Raw genomic sequence first — 18,255 nt, 5'->3', positions numbered from 1 at the left:
AGTTTTGAGGGCCATTTCTGTTGGCTACAGTGACAAAGGGTTTTAAGATCTTTCCCATGTGCATTGAACTTTGTTGTGGCACTGAAATTCTGCATGCATGCAGTCAAACCAGGAATAGAGGTGCTTCTGACCATGTATCCTCTGTCTGAAGGTTGTAGGGGAGAAATGTTTCCCTTATCCCATTTCATGGTGAGTGTAAGAGAGCTGGGATGAACCCATCTGTCCCTTATAAAATCCTCCTACAGGGAAGGAGGACCAAGGGCACTTGAAGGGAAAAGAGATCTGTCCAGGGACAATGTCTGAGCTGGCCTTTGAAGGCATCTCCTGGCTGGTGGCAGCAGCACCCGGCTCCGTGGCACAAAGGTGGCAGGCAGCAATCCAAGCTTGTCAGCTGCTGCAGCTAGCAGGGAGGAATTGGGCTAGCACACAGTGTCTGTCTTCCACCTCTGGGAAACACCCAGTGTTTGAATTCCAGCCCTATATACCAGGAGCCTAAACATCAAATGAGGTTTAAACTGAAGGATTAGTCAGAGGCCTTAACCAGTCTCTGGTTATTCCATGAGTGCTGCTGCTGCTCCTGGCTTTCTGTTTACTCATCTGCACCTGCAGTGTAGAAAGCCGTACAGAAATCCTGTTCAGCCTGAGCCAAAAAGTATAGCTAGGCTTTGTGTGTACTGGGGGCTTTATAAAGGTCATGAATTGAGCTTTTGTGCCAACCTTTTTGTGATTTACTTCTCATTGTTTCTCTTTCTCCAGGAATTCCTCCTCTGAATTGCCATCTGCCAGCTCTTTTAACAGGGAGTTCTGTGTTGTAGATTTTCTATTAGCACGAGCCTTACTGCCTTTGTGCAGGAAAGCTGGATCACTGTGGAGGCATCCATGTGTTACTGTATCTACTGAAGTCATGATGAAGGGTGACTTGGTTTTTTTGGAGAGGAAAGAACAACTAGCTCCCAATAGTCTGTAGCACTGGGTGTAACAAAACTGCTAGGAGAGCAAGGAAACCTAGGGTGTGAGTGAGATTATTTTGTGCAACAATTTGGCTTTACTATCAGTTTTGTGGTTTAGGTCTGTGAGGGGTTCATTCAGACTCATTCCTAAGCCTTCTCTTACCAGTTTATTTTTATATACTGAGTATATTTTTAACTGCTTTCACTCTAATGCCATGGAAAAGGATTAGGCACAAAAGACCAGTTGCAAAGATGCTTCCTGTGGTCACTGTAGCTGGGGTTTGCTGCTGTGCTCAGACCTGCAGAATGCTGATTCAATAGACTATCATGGTTCTGTCTCTCACTTTGGTGACAAACACTATAAATTCTCTCTTTAGGATGTTTTGGTTAGTAGTTATGGAGTTATGACATGTGAGGCCTTCATGTGTGTCTTTAAAAATAGCCACAGTGAATGTGGCACACTATCAGCATTAAAAATTCTTCATAATTCTACTCTTGAAAGCAACCAGCATCTCCTTCTGTAAAGCAGAGTGAGGAAGCTTCCTCTCTTAAAACTCATTCATGTTTTGGTTTAGGAGCTGTGATGTACTGATTGCAAATAGAAGACAGCAGTTTCTACTGCTTGTGGTTTCTACCATGGCAGAAAAGGAAGGACAAGGTTGTGTAAAGGTGGAATCTGGGGAAGGATTAGTTTGCCCATCTGTGGGACAAGTGTCTCAGTAATGGTTTAAACTCCCTCTGGTATGAGTGAGTTACCTGTAAGAAGGGCTTGATTTCTTTAAAATAACCAGCTTAGCCTAGATGCCTGACTTTTAGCCATTTAGTATTGGGTAATATGATTATCATCTGCATATCTATATTAAGATACAAGCTGTTGATTTTTTCCCCCCCAGTTTTCCATTCTTAAAACATTACAAGATTTCAAAGTATATTCTAGCCACAGCAGAAATAAGTGTGTGAGGTGGCTTATCCCTCCCTAATGCCAGAGCCCACTTTGCACATGGAAGCCTGAGAATATTGGTGAATTCTGGGCTGTGCTGCACCTCAAGAGAATACTGACTGTCCATATATTTGAATACTGAAATGCAAGTCACATATTATTAAATAATGACAGGTGTCTGCACAAGATAGTCCTCAGGGAAAATGTGTTTCATTACTTGAATGTCAATAAACCTTACTTTATGCATGGAGGTTTGATGAATAAATGAAACCTTGATTTTATTCTGACAGGTGGCATCTCATTTAGTGCTTCTCCACAAAGAGCCAGATCCCTTTGCCCTTTTTATCTCCTGAGGTCTCTGAATTCCGGTTTGTCCCTGGTTTCCTTTTACACAGCCGTTTTGAGGTGTGAGTTAATATGATGCTATCTAAAGGTGAGTCCCTCAGATCCACTGCACAAAAAATAGGCTATGTCTCAGGAGGCTGTGTTCAGCTAAGAGGAGGAACTGCATTTTGGAGGTGGTATTTATTAGGCAACCTAGTATTATAGAAAATTGGAGGGCAACAAAATAAACCTCAAACTGCAAATAACATGGGACCTATGAAGGCTTCTGCTGACATTGCTAAGCTTGACCTTGTGTCCTTAAAATGAGTTTGAGGAGCCAGGCACAGCTTTGAGATCTCCAGTTTTAAAATTAGTTTTGATAGGACATACCAGGTAAATTAGAAGAATACGATGCTGTAAAATTTAAAAGATTAATTGTAAAGGTTGAGACAAATTAAATGAAGCTTTGTAGACAAGTAAGGCCATAGTAAAGATGTGTTTTGTTTCTTGGGTTTGGTGTGGAGTGTTTGGCTGTTTTTATTTCTTCCAGTTAACACTGCTTTATTCTTCTGGGGTAAAACTGAAGCTGAATCACAGCCTTGCTGGGTTCCCAAGATCGGCCTAGAACTGCAGGTTGTAGCTGGCAGGGTTTTCCATACCAGTTTTTACATTATTTCCCTTTACCATCATAGCTAAAACTCTTTTCACTTTCCAAGGAAGAACAACCTTTGTGGGGCTCAGGTTTTAATGCATAATTCAACCTTCAAAGTCCAAAACAATCATGCCGAAATCAAAGGCTTGACATGAAGTGAGTTATTTGATTCTGCAAATAGCAGTGCAGTGGTTTTTCCATTGAAGAGGCTGTATTGCCTTTAGGATTTACTGTAATCGAGACAGTCATTTGCTGGATATTGATAATTCAGCTACTGCCTCTCTGAAAAAAAGTAATTCACTAACTGCTGTATAACAATTTTGTCAGGAGTTGTTCCCCAGCAGCCTACATGCTTTCCTCAGAGTGTTTGTCTTTCGTTTTTACATATGTTAATATATATTATTTCTCTTTTGCATAAGATTCCCAGCAGTAAGTGGCATTCTCCTGCTGAGAAGCAGTATTTCTACTTTAGTCACAAACCCACGAATCCTGCAAAGGCAGGAGCAGGGCACTGTACGCACAGCTAGACCACTGAGCAGGCTTCTTCCTGTGCTTGCTGAGTAATACGGGGTGGGAGTGGAGAGACAGTGTGAGGCCAACAGCTAGGCAGAGCCACCTGCCTCAAAAATAAAATCCTGGGCTTAGCAATTATGATACCATCTACCTAAATCCCTATAACTAAGGCCTGGATTTTACACATTACAGTCTGAGGATTTCCAGCCTCCTCAGAATTCTTGTCTAAATGTTATTTTCTATAATTTCTATCCCAGGTGTATCACTGTACGTGTCAGATTGTCTTGATTCCAGTTTTGCCAGCTGTAATGCAGTCCCACAAGTTCAGGTGTAACTGCTGGCCCTGCCGCACACAAATTTACAACTGAGACAGGAACTGACCGTCCTAACTTTGCCTCCTAGTCTGCAAGTCCAGCTAATCCTGGCCCTAGGGTGCTTATCTCAAACCATTTATTGAGCATATTCTAGAATGTGCCATCATAGCTGTTGTAGGGGCCCTGTGGGGCTCAAGTGAGGCCATGGCATAGGTGGTAGGCAGTATCTTCTTTTTCCAAGCCCCATCTTCATGTTTTGTGTGATTTCTGGGAGGAACAGAAACCTGGACCCAGCAGTAAATAGACAAGATCCAGGCACTGCAGCAGTGGGGAGAGCACACAAGTCTTTGCAGGTCTGAGGGACACGAGCAAAGCAGGGCATGGCTCCATAAAAGCCCAGCTGACTCGCTGTGGTACCGTGTTTAAAAGGGTACCAGCATAAAAGGGCTCCGTGCTCCTGCCTGAGACTGACATGTACCTTTGGTGTCCTGCCTGGTCTGTGGAGAGACGGGAGGGATGTGTTCCTGCCGCCTCTCCAGTCTGAGGCAGGTGGATCCAGAGCGGAATTCAGACGTGCCGAGGTGGAGTCCTCAGTCAGTTATAAATCATTGATGCTTTCTCAGTCCTTTGCTTCTCAGACTTCAATAATTTCATTGTTCCAGCTGAACAGGAGTTTTACCTTGTTAAATTCAGGGAGTGCCACTAATGGCAGCAGTCTTTTGTCCTGTCCTTCTCATTTTCTGACAGACCCATAATGAATGATTAATCTTGGTGTGCTGCAATGGGTTCAACTACCTGTTTCTTTTTTCTCTAATGAAATATATGCTGTTTGACTGATTATACAGTAGTTGTATTTGGATTTTTGTTCTATTTAATCTCTTTTCTACTGTGAACCTGCTTAAAAAGCTGTACTGTAACTCTGGAAAAAGTAATTTTTTCCCCTTTTATCCCTTTTAATTTTAAAGAACTGATTTCACTATTTTTAAAGCACATCACTGTGGGGGCCTTTACCACCTACCCATGGTAACATTCAAGTTTATTGATTATAAATACATATATTTCACTAGCCTTTGTGATTGTTATCAAAAATCAGGCATAAACACCTCTAATTTACAAGCCCAGGTTGCCATAGAGTTATCACATTAGAAATAAAATTTCCCCTCTCTATTTATGGTCTAGAGCATATTCTCCAGGCATGTAAGTTAGTACAGCTCCATGTGGCTGTGGTCTTCCAGAGCAGCATATTTTCTGACATGGATGAATATTGGAATTGTGTCAGTACTTAAATAATTCAAGAACATGGAAACACTGGATCCATTGATTTGTTCTTTTTCTTGAAGTTATTTTAAAAAAAGTTCACTGTTATTCTTGAGTTGAAATACTGAAGGCACAGTAAAATGCAAAATGAGTTGTGCAGAAACATCTTCATAGGAGGCTTGATTGCTGTTAGGCCAAGAGCAGGTATCTTAATTTACTAACACAGCATTCATGTCAAAATAACCCTGTAATTTTATGTTGTAAATTTAATGCTTGCTATTTAATATTGCATAAACTTTATTGCTAGTTCTCAGTACTAGACTTCCCATAATAGCTGTATTCCAATATATACTTGTATTCCTATATATAAATGCCACTAGCCTGAGAGTCTAGTGGATTTCTTGCAGCAATTTAACAAAGTCATTGCTGGCAGACTTGCTGCAGTGTGGTTTGCCACAGGTTAACTCTTTGGGGAACTAGAGTGAACTAGAACAAGTGGCTCTGAAATTCCAGTGATTTGTCTAAACACAATTCTGCAACTTGCTTGAAACTTCATGTCCTCAGGAAAGGAGACAAAGTGGTCATCGGTCTTTAACTCCTTGGGTTACCTCCCTGGCACAGGGCCTAGCTGGCATGTTATTTTGCTTTTCTGCCTTGTTGAGCTGCTGTCTTGTAAGCTGGTGGGATTTAAGACCAGGAAATGTGTGGCGATCTTTTTAGTAATGGTGGTGTGAACTTTTGTTTGTAGCAGCTCCCCTGCTGTCTATGTAACTACCCTTGGCATTAGTGATGATTTTTGGAAACCTGCAGCTGATGAATTGCTGAGCTAATGTATATTTTTCCATCACTTATGTTCAGATAGTACAGATGACCTCAGAGGTATCTACTCATTTTATGGGCACCCTACCTCTGAAGTCATTAGTGCTTAATTTTCACTACTGCTTGCACTCAACAACATTAGTAGTGGCTTCATGAATTACTAATGCGGTGCTTAAAGGTGAAAAGTAAAGACCTCATCAAATTCTGGATATTTGCATATACATTGCAGATAATTAAGTATCTGAGAGGCAAGGCTTTTTTCTTCTCTCCCCCTCTGCTGTTAGGGTGTTCAATAAGAGAACCCATTTAGTATCTCTTGCTGCTGAGAATTAACCTTTGTTTAATGCTGTCCGGTCCTATCTGGTGCATCACATGCTGCATTAACCCTCATTTGCAAAGCAGCTTCCTGGGTTCTGTGGTGTTTACACTGGCAAGATCCAAGAGGTAATTACAGGGCTCCTTGGAAAGAAATTAAGTGCAGTGGATGAAGTCTTTCCCAGTAAATCAGAAATCACATATCCAGTTCAGTTTAAGAACTCAGGAAGATCCTCTGTTTCTTTTCCTTCTGAAACTCCTCTCCATCAAATCAAAAGCAGTTCTTCAAAGCACTGAAGTGTATTCTTAGCATTACACTCTCGAATTCAATAAGACTCTTCTGCCTTTACTAAGCAGACATGTTTTTAAACAAAGCTCTTAAACACATGCTTAATTAGTTATTGAGACAAGAGCCATGGTGTATGTATTCTGTTCCCATTTTAAAAAGGGATTTTTTTGTGCAGTGTATATGACCTCTTTAAGAAAGAAATGTAATTTTAACTTGAGTGATGTTGTCTTTTTCAATTGCTTTTCAATTCAGTTTAGACAAAAATGATCTTTTAAGAGTGAGTCAAAAGTTTAAATGCCTGTTTTGCCCAATCCCTTTTGAAAACCTGTTCAGACATGCAGCCTCTTCAAAGTAAATAATTGTGCCAGAAGCTATGTTCATCAGGAAACTGCTTTTAGTATCACCTGCAGAAACCAAATCACAGATGTTTCAATCAAGGATGATTTTTTTTTTTTAAGAAAGGCTTTAAATTGCCTGCTCTGCAGTATCACATGCTTGCTTGTAATTTAGTGCCTTATCCAGTGGAAAGTCACAGGGATTCGTTTTCTTTTGGAATACAGAAATTATTAGAAAATTAAAAATCTGTATAAAATGGTTATATTTTCAGAATACCAAAACCATTTAAAATTCTATTTAAATTATTATCATTCTTATAATCATGTTCTAAAGGTGTTTTTTTTGGAAGTCTACCATACACTGGGGCATGGGGAGTGTGAAAATTACACTTTGGGTTATGTGTTATTTGGGATTTTAAGTTTTTCTCTTTATTAAGGCCTGATACTCTGGTGTACATGGGCACTACACAAATCATTACTTGAAAGAGGGACTGTGAGGGATTTTATCTCTTTTACATCGGAGCTGATTTCTTTAGGGACGGCACTGTGAGGTTCTCCATCTGTCCAGTGACAGGTAACAGAAGACACATTATGTAGAGTCTGTGGACATTATGGTCGCCTCTCATGGGTTCCAGTGTCATGGTGAAAATCACTCTTTAGTAGCATGGGCAATGCATTCTGAGTAAAGCTGATTGTTCAAAGCTTCAGTGGAAACTGGTCCTGACCTGTGCTTATTGTAACAGATGCTAGAGAGAAAATTCTCAGATGCAGGTACTTGTTCACCTGACTGAACTTGTTGATACAGAGACTGATATGTTCCTGAACCTGTAACAATGAAGTTCAGACTTGATCACAGAGTAATTTGAGGCCACTGATTGCCAGTGTTGAATGGACACTGCATTGTTTGGAAGAGCATCCACCTCTAATTCATCTAGCTGTGTCTGACCTACCAGCAAGAGCCATAGTGGGTTTGAATGTCTTTTAGCTAGTTAAAATGCAAGCCTGGCAATAAAGCCTGCTACAGACCTGGAGTGTAAACTCCATCAAATGCAGAGGTGTTTTTGTTCCTTCCTAGCTGCACTTCAGGACAACAGAACAGAGGTCCGTTGCTCTTCCAAAGATACATGGGTGTCTTCACTGTTTTTGTTGTAAGTCATGCAAATACCAGTTTGCATTATAGACAAATGATATTCCAGAAAGACATGATTGGCTGGAAATACTTCACATTTGTGTAGAAGTTGTCAAAACAACTTCATAGTTAAGAGAATGCTTAACTTAATTTTCCTCCTTCCAATCTGTGCAGACATTACTAAACTACCCTCCTGTTTGAAGCAGAAATAATTAATTTTTCTCTTATTAATATGAGGATGTTGGTCTGCATTTGGCAAGACTTCCTTTTGTGATGCATGAAAATATCAAGGTGATTCAATCCTATAAAAACATTAGGAATGGAAAACAGCAGTTAGCTATGCCTTGCTTTCACGTTCTCATATTGCCCAGGATAGCTCTCAATTGCAGGTGCAGAAGTGACCTAGCACCTCTTTGTAGGATACTGCAAGATCTTCAGTCACAACTGTATCTGTAATCTCTCTGCCCTGTCACTGCCTATGCTTAAATGACTTTCGGGGCTGACGGCAAAACCTTTGGAATTGCTGCTGTGCTGTAGAGGATTTGTCCATTGTCCAGTGCACAATCCACCGACTTGTGCAAAATGCCCCAAAGCCAAAATGTTCTTGATTGTGGTCAAGGTGGATGTAGGAAGTGCTGAAATCAATAAACTGTCAACATCTGTTTAATGGTAAGCAGGTGCTTAAATGTAGTGTTGCACAGGAGGGAATGGTGATAAAAGCTGCTGAGTTTTGTTGTTTGGCAGCAAGAAATTTAAAAATCAGGAGGAACATACATTTTATTAGTTAGTAGATGTGTCTGTGCTGCAGTATCGGGGAATATGTTAAGCCATGCTCAACAAGATGTCCAGCTCCTACTCATACTCTATGCTTGGATAATGAACAGGTTCAGTCTCATGAGTTTAAAGGCTGTACCTTTAACATAAAATTCACTTAAACTGTTATGGAGGGTGTTGGAGGCAGACAGAAGAGAAAGGAACATCTCAGCTCCAATTGTCTTCCTCAGAGACACATCAGCACATAGTAAGTTTTTCCATCATATTCAAGTAGATTATTGTGGCCATGATATTTTCTGAAAAATCCTTTTGCCAGGATTTTATCCTGGGAAGCTGAGGAGCCTCAGGAAAGACATGTGAACAATAGCTTTCTGCTGCTGTGGAATGCAACAGGTGCATCTGTGATTGGGGCATGTTGGTTGTTTCTAATTAATGGCCAGTCACAGTCAGCTGGCTCAGACTCTCTGAGAGTCCTGAGCTTTTGTTATCATTCCATTCCTGTCCTTTCTAGCCTTCTGAAGGATCTTTTCTCTCTATTCTTTTTTATATAGTTTTAGTATAGCATTTTAATATAATATATAACAATATAATAAATCAGCCTTCTGAAACATGGAGTCAAGATTCTCATCCCTTCCCTCGTCCTAGGACCCTTGAACACAAACATAGATTATCATTATCCAGCTTGCAGTAAACATCTGAATTGATCTAGACAATTGTGCAATGATTTGATACTTAATCAATGTGGACCTGACCTTTACAAAAGCAATTTTAAAAGTCAGAAGCCATCCTCTTTATAGTTTCTATTCCTCTGAAACAAGGCTACCCTTCACTTGTAAGCATGTTACAAAACTCTTACCAACTTACTTTTATCACAAAAATAAAAAAGAAAAAACCTCCAAGAGACATTAGAATTTCTGTGTTCCAGCTCCCATATTAGGCATAACATTTGCCAGCTAGGACAAATCATGAAAGTGAGTATTCTTGGACTCAGGTTTGGTTTGGAGGCAAAAGGGCCTCCTGTCTGCAGCCTTTTGAGAGATACCTACTTATCAGCAGAGTTCTGCAGGGGAAGGGAAGGGTGAAGTGACTGTCCCATCAAACATCTTACTTTCTTTTTTTTAGCCTTACCTAAAACAGCTTCAGGCTACTCAAAATTTTGTGACCTTTCAAAACTGTACAAGCCAGCTGTAAAACAAGAGCTCCTCTTGTTAAACAGCCAGCAAATCAAGGTGTGAAGCTAAGGACATGCAGTAGCAAGAAATATAAGCAATGTGCCTCTTCTGCTGCATTTATCTTTAATAAGAGGATGCCTAAAAGCTGCAGCTTTGTTTTACCTTCACAAAGATTTACCAGAACATGCGGTACTAAGTCTTTAATGCTGTTGCTTTATGTAACCCAAAATGTTAAATTTTATTTCCATTTTCATTCATCTTGGTTTGAAAAACCTAACTCTATACTAAATAAGGGTCGATTATTCTGGAAGTTTGTTTGGGGTTTGGGTTGTTTTGTTTTCTGATTTTTTGAAGTGCCAAGCAGTACTGATTCCATCATTGGAGTATTTTGAAATCTTTTTCACCCACATATTTGCCTTCTATAGCCATGTATCTTGGTGTTTGACAAGATTTTTTTTTTTTCTTCTTTGGTCTTTTTGTGGAGATAACCAGTACTGCATTGTAACCAGCATCAGAAATTCATTGGGACAAATCTCCTGTGCTTGTTCAATGAAATGCAAATTGCACCGTGTGGAACTTAAAACCTTTGTCTGACCCCAGGGTCTGTTGGTGCCAAAGTGAGCTTGACACCTTTTCCTTTGGCCTGTGGTTGCATGGTAGATGCTGTTCAGCATCTTGAAGGCGAGGCTCAGCTGCTGTAAGCAATTTGCCTGACCCTTGGGTGCTGGCACAGGGCTATGGTAGGGCAAGGGCACGTGACCAGAGGATGGGACTGGCCCACCCCAGCTTTGTGATGTTTCTTTGATATGTACTGGGACCAGTCACTGCAGACTCAAAGGGAAGTACTTCTATATCCCCACTCTTCATCTCCACTTTTGCAATGGTCTGCCATGGTCTTGGTCGGTGTCTATGACCAAGATCTATTGATTGTAGTCAAGTGACAGTGACTTATGTTACCCATGTCCCAGCATGATAAAATTTCACTCTTAAGGCCAGTCCTTCCTTATCTGTCTGTTACACAGCTTGTGAGATCTCCTAAAACACAGCACTTTCCATTCCTGATGGATCCCAGGTGCTATTTCTGGCACAAGCACATTGAAATGTTTATTCTATGACCTCCTCCTATTCTATGGCCTGTCCTCTTGACTCTGAAACACAGTTTGCTTATGAGGAATAACCCAGCTGGTTGTAGCCAGGCCACAGAAATACTTCTGACTACATAGGTTGGACATGTTAAGAGGTCTGGATTTTAATTTGTTTTTCTTCTCTGGTGAGAAGAGGAAAAAAAAGAAGAAGAAAGCACAATACAAAAAACAAATTAATTGGTACTGCATTGCACAGAAAGAATGATTAATCTCCTGCATTCAGGAGCATCTGTCTACTACTTCTGCTTGAATTCCTCAAAAGGCTAAGAGTGTTTCTAATGGTCATTTAAATAATAAATGCCACCACACTCATTAAGGGTGTATCAGCCGTTCTTTTTCTGCTCTGGTGCTTGTTGTACTCTATTAATATTTATTGAATTCCAGGAAATTTATCCTGAGCTAGTGGTCCACATTTCTTTTCAAGGTCACCAAATATAAATATTTTATTTATCTAATTTAGAAAAATGACATTAGATGCGGTGCAGCAAGCATGACAAGAGTATGAATTAGTGGAAAGCTTCCCCCAGGAAATGTATCCAGGTACTAGTAATGGATAATTATAAGTCCAATAGCTTCTCTCCTAGCAGGTAATAAAGATACATAATGGCAATACAAGCCCTCACCTGAAGGTGTGCATATGGCAGTAACAGTTAGTAGCACAAAAGACTATTTCCAAATCTCTTTCTGGTATTTGGGCCCTAAATAAGCTTATTAGAAGTTCACCTTCAAATTTTGACATGGATATGTATGTGGGCTACATGACAGATTTTCAGCAGCCCATTAGGATGAGTATGCCTAAATCTGTCACGTGCTTGCTGTTGTATCTTGTGCTCACTAAAAAACCATGCCATATGAGTGGCCAGAGTGGCTTATTTTAAGTATTGCATGGGTTTTCCTGCCCCTGATGGTCTACTGTTCTCCCTTCAGACAGGGCTGTATTGTCTGCTTGCTGTACATGTGTAGTCCAGGAGAGTCCTGTTTCTTTTTCACCAGTTATGATATGAAGAGAGGATTCTGACGATATTTTTGGGTGCTGAATGTTCCATGCCCTTTTCTGCTGCAGATTTGACTTCAGCACTCTGGGACTCTGTCACCTTTGTGTTCCCTAGAGATAGAATAATTCCTGTAATGATGATTTCATTTGAAGTAAGCACTATCCTGCCTTCTCCAAAAAGAAGGCAATATGATGTAGGGGGTACATTTTAGAAATTGATAATTGCATTATTGCAAATGCTGGCTATAAGAAAATGTTTCAAAAAGGAAAAAGCCAGTAGATTGTTTACCTCCTCAAAATGTTTATGAAAGAACAGTTCCTCCAAATTGAGTATTGAGCTGTCAAGACTCAAAGAAAACAAATGAAGTGGCATTTAATTTAATTGAATATTGTGCTTGTGGGTTTTTGTTTCTGTATTCAATTTTTAGCGCATTGTAGCCTTTTGCTACAGCTAAGGTTAAAATTAAATTTTTCTGCTATTGTCTAGAAATATCATAGACAAAGCACAGGTTTCTGAAGAAATGGGTGGTGAAAAACTTGTGGGGTTTAGCAGTACTGGTTTTTAAATAATACACAGCATCTAAGGGAAGATGCTATAGGAGAATTTGTTACAGAAAGGAAAGGCAGTAACTCTGGGGCTTTAAGTGTTGTGTGACCTGTGCTGCTTCCTGACCTTCCAGGTAAGGATTCCTAGGGCCTGTTGTACTGGGTTTGCCTGGCAAGGTTTTGTTAGTGAGTGGGCTACAGGGGTGGCTCCTGTGAGAATCTCTTGAAGCCTCCCCCATGTCTGACAGAGCCGATGCCAGCCAGCTCCAGGATGGACCTGCCAGCCGGCCAAGGCCACCAGCACCGTGGTCACACCTGTGGGCAATGTATTTACGAAGGGGGAACAAAAACAACCCCTGCACAACAGCACCTGCAGCCAGGGGAAACTGAGAAGATATGACACCAACTCATGCTGATATGATACCAGCTCTGCAGACATAAGATCAAGTGGAGGGGAATGGAGCAGGAGGTGCTCCAGGTGCCAGAGCAGAACTGCACCTGTGGAAAGGGAGCAGTTCATCAACTCCTTCACAGTGGAGCTGTTGATGAAGAACTGCAGCCTGTGAGGAGGACTTGTGTCAGATCCTGTGGGATGGCCCCCATGCTGGAATAGGGACAACAATGTGAGGAGTCCTACCCCAAAGGATGAAGGAGCTGCAGAGGTAGCATGTGACAAACTGACCACAATCACTGTTTCCCATGCCCCTGCACTTCTGGGCAGGGAAGAGGAAGAGAAAATTTGGAGTAAAGTTGAGACTGAGAAGAAGGGAGGAGTAGAGGGAAGCTGTTTTTAGATTTGTTCTTATTTCTCATTATGCTGTTCTGATTTGAATTGGTAATCAATTCAATATTTTTCCCCAAGCAGAGTTGGTTTTACCCATGCTGTTAATTGGTGAATGATCTCTCCCTGTCCTTATCTTAACCCAGGAGCTTTCATTATATTTTTCTCTTTCCTTTCTAGCTGAGGAGGGGGAGTAATAAAAGCAGCTCTGGAGAGCACCTGAAATCCAGCCAAGGTCAACCCTACACACCCTTTCTGATCTATCAAACTGGAGATTTACAGCTCTGTCTTGCTGTTGACATTACTGATAGTGCTCTGAAAATGCAGTACTAATTGGCAGCTCATTCATAGTCTCAGTGGCAAGGCCTTGGCGAGAACAGATGTAGGGAATAAATCACTCCATCTCTCTTGCAAAGTTTGCTTCAAGCTGTAGGGAATAAACCTGATCTCCTGCATCCTAGTTGAAACCATTTCAGATGGGTCTGTGGAACAAAAAAGTGGAGAACCAAGGTAATTTTGTAGTCACAGGAACAAACAGAGCTCTGATTAATATTGAGCTGATTTGCCAAAATAAGTCAAAAGCATTGAAAGTCCTTATGACTCTTACCCTGAGAGTAGTTATGGACAAGAGACAACAGGGACATGAAATGCTGTGAGAAGAAAGACTGAAAAAACTGAGGTAGCAGGAGAAATTGAACAAAACAGAAAGAACAGGTATCTCTGGAGCTGCATATGTAATGAAAACTTTAGATCAATGTCTGGAGAGCCTTTGTCATGAATAAAATAGATCCCTGTGTACAGGGACACAGGGTGGAAAGCATATAGACACCTGAAAAATTAGCATATGAGTGACCAAACAGCTCAGTAAGCCCCTTAAACAGGTAGAGAAGTGTGACAAGGAGCTGAAGAAACTGTGTGACAGAGCAGAAACACTGTACATATTGCAGGGACACAGAGAGAAAGTACTCTGGGGTCTGCCAGTGAAGCAAGGCAGGAGGGCAGAGCAGCAGCAGGGCTGTTGAGTGGGTCTGAGCTGGAACCAGCTCTGGAGACAGGCCTGTTATTGCAGGCACTTCAGAGCATTAGGCTGGACAGGGCAGAGAGGCTTAATGGGTTTGGCAAACAGCTATGATAAGGCTTGGAGTTTATCATGTGCTTGAGCAGAGCAAAAATATTTGTGGCACCCCTATTTTTGCTCTTCTCTAAAATCACATCAGAAATCATGCACGCTGCATTCATGTATATATCTTTGTGTAATGCACCACATCCTCCCTTTATTTCAAACCAACATGGAAAATATGCATGGCAAAAATATTTTTGGCAGCCAGCTAAACAAGTTCTATCATGATAGGCTCCTAAGGAAATACTGAACAGTTGCTAATTAAAGTGAAGTGTATAGTCCTTGATTTTTCAATTAACACACCCAAGATATAGTGATGCCTTAATTATTTTTGTGCCTAAATATACTTGAAAGAAATCTCTAAGTGTGGCAGTGAACTTTAAAAGGCAGGTGATTCTCTGTGTTTTCAGTGATAGGGTAATGGTGGATTTAAGTGAAATTGAAGGGAGGCTCTGATGGAAGTGTACCATAGTCTGAAAATGCTTGGCCTTAAATAATCTTGGCTCTTCCTGCTATTTTCCATTTATTTTCACTTTACTCTCAGATGAGCCATTGTCAATTAATTACTTGCCCCTTAATGAGGCGCATGAGCAACTTGTCTGCAAGATGCCATGTTGCCCTTCTGCAGATAGTTCTGTCCCCAGAGGGATCAGAATTCTCTGCTGTGAGCTCTGGTGTTTTGTTCAAACCAGGCTGCTACTCTTCCTCTGGAATTGTTGTGGAGGAGGCTGAAGAGCCCTCTCGGGTTCCCTACTGTTGGGATGACCCGAGAGTCCCTTTTTCCCAGCCCGACAGCTGAAGAAAGAGTCGGGATTCTTCAACTCATGTTCACAAGGTTGTTTACTATCTATTATCTCAAATATTTTCTCTCAGACCTGCAGAGGTCTGCTCTGCAGGTCTGTCAAGGGCACACACTGCCTGCCCCCAGGCTGGTGTTGTCTTTTTATACTATGAGCTACGTGTACTTTATTTATCATTATTTTCCAATACCTATCACCTATGTTAGACTGTCTACTCTAAACCAATCCAAAAATGCCAGCATCACCCAGAACATGGAGGTTAGGAAGGAGAAAGAAAGACGGGGAACACCCAAATTCCTCCATCTTGGGACTCCAAGCCCCTGTTCTAAAAATCCCAAAATTCTACCTTTCACCCTGTGACAACTACTATTATGCTACTTAAACTTCTGCGAGCTGTGATTCTTCATACAAGGTTGGTAATTTGCTCCATGGGTTAAGATCAAAATCCCCAGTGTCTTTGGCTTCCTGCCAGGATTCTCCAGACCCTTGCCAGGGGCACGGGTCATCCAGGGCACCAAGAAGGGTGTCCTGGGTTCCAACACAGCCCCACCATGAGATCAGTGTTTGATAGGTGAGTTAAATTGGAGCCTGGGCATGCTTGCACTCTCGGGACAAACAAGTTACTGCCTTAAACAGGTCACCTAACAAGGAGATGCAGGGCAGGAGGGCAGGGAGATGCCCATGGCTTTGCTGCTGTCTGGACTCCTGAGTGCCTAATGATAGCCTGCTACTTGCCTGTTCCCATGGCAGCACTCCTAATGGCCATTCCCGTGGAAACCTGCCTCGAAAAGGATACACCTATACAAATGAGGGGTAATGGTTTAAATCGCTCAGTATTGGAATTTTTCAGGAGTGCTTAGCATCAGAGCTTGTCAGGATTGTCTGAAATGTTTTTAATCACAAAATGGTGGCTTATAGAAAAACAAAGTTTGGACATGTTTGCAGGAAGTCAGCTGCAAAATGTAAAAAAAAAAACAAAAAACAAAAAAACAAAAAACAAAACCACCAGGTTTAAGGCATTTTCAGGCCAACGTGCTGACTGGAAAGTTTGTCTTCTAGACTGAAATCAATTTTAAAAGCATGCCTTACTTTGCTGATTTTTATTTTGATTATTGATTATATTTAGAACAAATTCAAGCATGATTGACTTGAGCTAACACTGTGCATTTAGTTTTGGAGTGTGCTTTCATGTTTTTTCAATTTTAGTATTAATATCAATTTGATGTGGGGAATATTTTTTTGTAATTTTTATTTTCTCTTAGGCATTTCTCTTAAAATAATCTCCTATCTATCCCTATTGATTGCTCATCTAAATATGTTCCATTTTAGCAAAGTGTGTTAATTTTTGTTGTTTGTTTGTTGTTTTTTTGGTTTCTTTTCCTTATTCCCAGTGGGAGAAAATGATAGGTTTTTCAAAGGCATTCTGAGTTTCCTGTTCTTATGTTTTGCAATGGAAACCCTACTACATTTTGGGTTTTAATGTCAAAAAGTATATTTTCCTTTAGCATGAGGACTAGGAAGTTGTCTTCACTTTGGAGGGACTGGGGAAATGGACTCACAGGTCCATTGAAGTTGGTTTCTACCGGTAAGAAATGTATGGTGCTGCTAAGCCACAAAATTCAAGCCACAAACCAAAGTAATTGGGCGGAGAATTGCTCTAGCATTTGGCTGCTACTTCTGAAAAATAATCTACCACCTGTTGTTTAGTCTGTAGGATTAAAGAAGGTTTAATTTTTGAGGCAAGAGAAATTTATTGCTGCAGATGGAGCACAATTTAAAAAAAAACTATGGGCGAAGATCAATTCGGTGCAAGTAGTCTACCTCATTTTCAAAGGTAACTTGGTACAAGCCACAGCATTCTTAATAGCAGCCTGTGGACATAGATGTTTTCCACCTTCAGAAATTGTTTTCTCTATTTGGAAATCATCACAGATGAGTTTATCACTATTCTTTAATAGCTACTGTGTAACTGTTGCCTTTTTTTCTGCTGTGTATGTCATCAGATTTTAATAAGAGGCAATAATATTGTCCCACTAAGATTGTAATCAAAGTGTGTTTGATGCACAGGATAAACAGTTGCTGGAGAGGAAAAAATGAAAATTCAAGGTGTGGGGGTGTTTTTGTTTTTGGTTTTGTTTTTTTTTTAATGTTTTTGATTGTGGTTTTTTTTTTTTGTTTGTTTTGTTTTTTTGGGTTCTATTTACTGACCATCTGGAAGAAGAAAATACTGGCAATAAGAAACTTTCAGAAATCAGTGGTATGAAATCGATGAGCAGACAGGATAAGGTAAATCTATTAGTTGGAGGGACTGGAGCATATTGCTTGGAATATTTCTGCTCAGCAAAAAGCAGAAAATAGTTTTCTGACAGACATATAATTTCTGTGACAGAAGTGCTTGCAGAGAATATTTCCCAGTTTGGAGAAGGTAATGGGGGCATGGGAGAAGACTTTCTGGTAGGGCTAGAAAAGAGGACTTTATTGTTGAACAGTCATTTGTCTAGGGACTGGGGAGCTTTCAGGGACATAGAAATGTGGGTCCCATTCCTGGCCTGGGTCAGCCTGGGATATAAATTTGAGGTATTTGTTTGGAATAGGGGGAATTTGTCTAAAATCACGCAGTGGTGCATGTTGTCACAGCAGGCATGTTGGTGTACAGTCAAGTAGTACACATGATGCTCTGGAGTTGATAACTAGGATATTTGGCAGGAGACCCACACACACACAGTACCCCATCCTTGGGGTAGATTTAGGGATATATTAAGTGGAAATTCTATCCATGTTGGATAGGATTTATTAAGAATCTTGTCTTGCTGCTGGTCAAACTTTGTACTGAGCCTTTTTTCCAGTCCTTTTTCCCTCACAGACTCCAAGTTCCATCTGGTCACTCTCAATCCCTGTTTTCTCCAGTCAGATTCATCCAGCTATATGTGTTAAGGCTGGAAATCCACAGTGACACAGATCACCATAATCACAGCAATCCTGTTCTTCCCTGGCACCTCCAATGTGCCCAGCCTGTTCAGCTTGCAGAGTCAGCAGAAAACTGGGGGCTTACTTGGCTTGCCTTTGTGGGGATTTTGCTCCTATTT

This window comes from Onychostruthus taczanowskii, unplaced genomic scaffold (assembly GCF_017590055.1).
Source record: "Onychostruthus taczanowskii isolate IOZ18803 unplaced genomic scaffold, ASM1759005v1 scaffold38, whole genome shotgun sequence".
Taxonomy (NCBI): Eukaryota; Metazoa; Chordata; class Aves; order Passeriformes; family Passeridae; genus Onychostruthus; species Onychostruthus taczanowskii.
This window is presented reverse-complemented; position numbering follows the sequence as displayed.